Here is a 6,000-nt window from a genome sequence, read left to right as displayed (position 1 = left end):
GCATTACAGGATTGAATAATCAGAATGTAGGAGTTTTAAGTCCTGGACTTAAACTCGCCGGGGAGAGAACAGCCACCATCCTTCTCTCACCTGCTGTCCCAGGGCCAAGCGGAACCATAGCGGCGCCCTCTGTGCCTGTCGAGGAGGGAATGACCACCGTCCTTCCCTCGTCTGCTACCCCTGTGACGCCCATCAAGGGTAACGTCCCTTGCGTGCCTCACCCCTCCAGAGGCCGAGTGGAACACCCCTCTCACCCTTCTCACAGCCCTAGCCCCCCAGTGGAATTGCAGCTGAAGGGGATCTGGAGTGGCCTCGTGGGGATACGCTCCCTGCAGCCAGTGCCCCTATGTCGCCCCTAGGTGTCGGACTCCCAGAGGAAGAGACGCTGTAGGCAGCCCCTGACGGCCTCTCAACCTGAGCAAGACCGCAGCCTCCAGCCACACAGGGGCATCCCCAGGTCTCCCTGTCGAGACCTTCCCAGCCCCACCACCGAGCAGTCCTCTCCCAGGAACAGGTGCAAGGAAGCTCACTTGCTTGCTCTGTTCAGCCCCAGTCTGAGAGCTGACCTACCCACCAAGGCCTCACCAGGGAAAGATCTCCCTCTACACGGCCCAGCAGCCCACCTTGGACTACCCGGCCCCTGACGGTGGTCCCATGTCTCCTGCGGCAGAGCACGCCTGACAGGACCCCTCCCACACCTGGACGACATCTGTAGCTGCCCAGTCACTGGTAGCCCAACCCGGGTCCTCTGTGTCTCAGAGAGTGTATTTAATCTGTACATTGTATTGTGTTTAGTATTGTGTATCTTTGTGGCAGTATACGTGTAAGGTTGGTTAACCTGAGTTTTTCTGTTTAGTTCCAGGCTCTAGACCAGGTCTTGAAGGGAACCCCAGACCAGTCGCTCATGCACGGAGACCAAGGAGTTGAGCTCTGGACATGTAGCATGACAGCATATTTGTAAAAAAAAAAAAAAAAAAAAGTAGGAGCAGTATTTTTGTCTGCTATAGCGGTTCCTTAGCACCTCTTCCTTACTAATTTATTTCTGCATGTGGTTTATTAACATTAACATCTGTGATACTTGTGTAAATTATGTTGATGTTAAACCTAGAAATTAACTCAAGAGAAAATTACTATTTAGTGTGAAAAATACAGTATATTGCTAAGGAAGAGGTGCTGGAAAGCCTCCTAAACCAACATCAATACGACCGTAAGGATCTACTTGAAAATATATGAAAACCAACTTGACACATACTGCAATAAGAATTATTTTACAAGCATAGCATGTTTGTATGTCACTTGTTAGGTAACATAGCCTATGTTTTATTTTCTTCAGCCAGATGAAGTAATTTTCATGTTGTTTTAATCAGTCCACAAGAGACTTTTGGAATGACAGGGGATTGATGTCTTCATTAACCCCCTGCACTATGAATAAAATATTCCCTGAGCTTAACAAAAGTGACTGAAGGAGGTTATAATGAAATAAAGATGACGTCATAGGGATGATGTGGGTGACACGTACATTATTTTCATTTTGTTATTATAACCCAGTGAAAATATAGATGAAACGCTAAGTAACGTGTTTTGTTTGCAGTTCGTTTTGCTTTGCCTTCTTTTTTTTCCTCACAGTTCCAGTAATTCTTTCGTGCCTTCTCTATTATCCTTGATATTTTTCTTCTTTGGCTTCATTTTTGTTTTTATTATTGTCATCCATCTCCCTTCCCTCTCCCTTTCTTATATATATCCCATGCACCTCTTCTCTCCTTCCATTCCCCTCCATCTCTTTTATCCCACTCTACAATCCCTTTCCACCTCGCCCACTTCTCACTCCCTCCCTCACCCAAAACCTCTGTCTGTCCACTATTCTTTTCCCTGTCCCTCCTTTGCATTTCCTCTTTCCCCTTTCCCTTCCTTTCCTCTTATCCATTCTCTTGCTCTATTCATTGTTTATCCTCTCTTTCCCCCCTCCCCCCATTTCCTCATCTCTCACTTTTCCTGCCTTTTCTCTCCCTTTGCTTTCTTCTCCATCCTTCCCTATCTCTCTTTCTTTTTTGTTCTTTTTCGTTGCTTTCTTCTCTTCTGCACCCCCTTTTTTTCGTTTCAACATCCTCCCTCAATTATTTACTCTACCACTCTTACTCCCATCTCTTTTCCATTGTTCCTCCCATCTCTTTTTCCATTCTTCCTCCCATCATTTCCCCGATTCCTCATTAATCACTTGTTCTACAAGCCCCATAAACTTCTACCTCTACTTTTGCAGACTCCTTGTACTAGCAGATCAATCATAATCATCATCATAGCCATTATTATCATCATCATCATCATCATCACCACAGTGATAATCATCACTATCATCATCACCACCATGCTGATAATCATCATCATCATGACTGTAACCATCATTATCATCCCCACCATGATCATGATCATCAGCTAATTCTTATAAATCAAGTAGGTGTGATCCAGAATCAGAGAAAAAACATGATAACTTTTTATCTTTATTGTTCTCCATTATAGGAAGATACAGAGGAGACAGTGACAGGAGAGAATCTGAGATGAATTCATCACATAATTCATTAATGTCGAATTTATTAGAACTCAGAGACTTTACATGGGATTAGCACCAATTATTCCTAGTTCAGATTTTAAATAAAAGATCTCTAAACTCTGGCAGCCAACCATCCCAGCCCTCTTTATTTATAAGGCAGGGCAAAAGCTGGGGTTTGCAGTCATTACCATGCCTCTTGTTTCTAAACAAAGTCTTCCTGCCTGCTCCAGAATCTCCTAACTCTCTCTGTTGCAGATATAACCAGCCAAACTGTCTGTTGACACCTCCTCTCCCACTAGAGTTGTAAACAAGGATGCATTTCATGGTTCCCTCTCAAGCATTCACATCCTATTTAAGGGGTGTAACATGAGAAGTTCTTAGTGAGCATTTGAAAAGGTAGCATCTCGTCAATACAGGATATTGCATCCACCCACAAAGGTCCTGTACCTCACAAACCAAATGTCCTCATCAGTGCCTCTATTAGCACTCCAATATGTCCTGACGGATACCTAGAAAGTGGAAGAATAAGCCAGTTGTTGTTGCCCATGTTAACCATGCCAGTGAAGTGGCAGGCCTACAGTGAACTAACTGATGTTGAGATGCTCATAGATCTCTTATCAGCCCTTATCAGTAGAACTACTGTCCATTATATGAGCCAACCAGATATACTGACTACAGTCATAATAACATAATATTGTAGAAGAGGTTTGATATTTGTCATAAGTGTAGCAGCATTTTCCTGTGTCATGCAATGCAAGATGATCAGACTCCCACCTGCTGCTGAAAAGGTTGTAAAAGACTTGTGATGGCATTGTTTTGGAGAAGTTAGAATGGTCTTGAACCTTACCCCATAAGGGGCTGAGGCCTTCACCGAAAACCCTACTATATACGGAGTTGCAGTGTAACTGCTTCATCCCTGGATACACAGCTGAGCTGAAGATGTGTTGCAATTTCTGCTGTGCAGAGTACCATGGAGCAAGTCGCAACTGCATCCACCATTATATGCCAGTAGGCCATGTGTGCTTTCAGACCCCCAGCCTAATATTATCTCAGTAATGGGTGCATTGAGGAATTCTCCAGGGGAAACCACTGATGACACTGTTTCCAGCTGACCTTCTATCATCTACTACTTCAGTTGCAGAGTATCTAGCTTTCTTGAATACTGCATCATCCATATAGATGCAAACAACATGTACCCAAATTCTGACACCTAGTGCCACCCCACATGTTCATAAGTCCTGCATGTGTAAGTACAGTAATACGTGTACTTCTTCACACAATATGGCTCACAGAACTTTTACTAAGCTTCATCTGCATCCTCCCATCTTTACCATTTGTATATTGCAGGGCAACACCTGTGTTTTCCTTCCCCAGGCAACTACTCCGCTCGCCTACCCTCTCCTCACTGCTACCTTTCCACCAGTGCCACCACTCACCATCATTCACACACCTACCTTTAAGGGCCATCTGTACTTTCCCTCCAGTCCTACCAAACACCATTCATTACAGCACCAGTTTTTCCATTCCGCCATATCAACAAACATGGCCACTACCAGTACAGTACCCTCGCATCCAACATGCGTTTGTCCAGCACGGAGCAAAAAATTAGTACGATTTAATTACTGTAACACAGGTGCGTTAGCATAACACAGACGGAGCTCCGAGAAGTGGGCGAAATCCGCAGAGTTCGCCTCTAGCATGATCACCCCCGGTCCAACACGGTCATACTGGACGTTCCCATGACGCTAACAGCCAATCAAAATTTCTGATCATGTAGCCTCCCCCGCCCGCTATCGTGACGTGATTGTGATATCGCCCAATTAAAACCGCTTCTGCTCATGTGATGTTTTGTTTAAATTTCTCCCACCACAGCGCCACTCAGTCGCATAATTCACTTTGGACTTTGCTTTTTTTCTTGCCACATTTTCTGCCCTTGCTACTGCATTTTATCCTGCTCACGATGTGCCTTCTGAGATCCCAAAGAAGCGGCACCACCTCCTTCAGGCCACCAAGCTAGAAATCATCGAGAGGAAGAAGAAAGGGGAGAGGAATGTGGACATCGCCAAGCCCTATGACGTGAATGAAGCCAGCGTGAGGACCATAATAAAAAACGAAGACAAGATCCTGGCGGCAGTGAAGGCTTACGGAGGTGGGCCACTTGACTCCAGGTGCAGGCCTACTGACCCAGCAATCATCATAATGGATTTATGAGGAAGGTTGAGGAGGAGCAGCAGCCATTACCCGCTAGTGACGCCAGCAGCCATCCTCCGGGGACCCAGTAGGACTACCTACAGCCTTGGATACCACCTTCCATTCCCAGCAAGTCTACCAACACTATCCTAAAAAGTTAGTTACTATTGATTGAGCCGGTGAAGGTTTATATCCAAGGGGTGGTTGGGGTTGATTGCTCATGTAATGCCACTCAGGGATGAGTGAGGCTGGTCACTCTCATCTTAAATGTCGGGACCAACTGCCTAGCCCCGGGCTCCTACGCTCCTCATGGGGCAATGTAGGATTGGATGATGGATGTACCATTCATAGTACAGTACCATTCATAGTACAGTACCATTTATTATAATTAGAGTAGTACCTCTATATACTGTATATATATATATAGGTATATGGTAGGTATTTAGGGTGACTTTTCCTAGGGTTGCTGACATAATTCTCCCTTAAGCTCTGTTGTTTGTCCAACATGTTTTGGGTCCAACACGGGACCCATGCATGACAGTATTATCGTGTTGGACGCGAGGGTACTGTACTTCCACAATCTCCTTAGTCCTCCTCTTTGACAGCTCAATGGGCTAATGAGGGTTGACTAACTGTTATAGAGGCATGATTCTTTGTGATGTGATGAGAAGTATCTAGTTAGAGCTGCTTGGGTAGCCTGCCATTTTTTTATCGCTGACAACATCGCTGGACTCCAGGAATAAGCCACAGTGATAAAGAGTACCAAATGAAGTGACCATATTCTTATAACACTAACCTGGTGCAGATTTTCATCCTATAGTTTATATGAGTTATCTGAGAGGAGCATGTGGAGCTACATGGAGAGACAGACTGACAAATGAGGAAGTGAAGGAACATTGTGGTGTGGATGTGATAGGAAATGTTAGGAGAAACATACTGAGGTGGTTTGGACATGTGGAGAGGATGGAGAGCGAGAGACTGACGAGGAGAGTGTATGTGAGTGAGGTGGAGGGATGGAGAGGGAGGGGGAGGCCAAGGATGAGATGGAGGGATGGAGTGGAGAGGTATATGAGAGAGGGGGGGGTCTGAGCTGGCAGCGGGGCAGTGAAATGGCAGGGGACAGGGTGACATGGAGGTGATTTGTTTGTGGCCACCCCTTATGGGATTCAGGCGTCTGGCAATAGAGAGATACAGTAGATAGATAGTTTATGTCATGTAGCTCAGTGTCAGAAGAAAAAATGGCACCGAAGACATAGATCCTTTCC

The sequence above is a fragment of the Coenobita brevimanus genome, chromosome 26, assembly GCF_032717465.1.
Source record: "Coenobita brevimanus isolate Jiangsu-jjx chromosome 26, ASM3271746v2, whole genome shotgun sequence".
Taxonomy (NCBI): domain Eukaryota; kingdom Metazoa; phylum Arthropoda; class Malacostraca; order Decapoda; family Coenobitidae; genus Coenobita; species Coenobita brevimanus.
The sequence above is the reverse complement of the archived record's forward strand: the minus strand, read 5'-3'. Positions refer to the sequence as shown.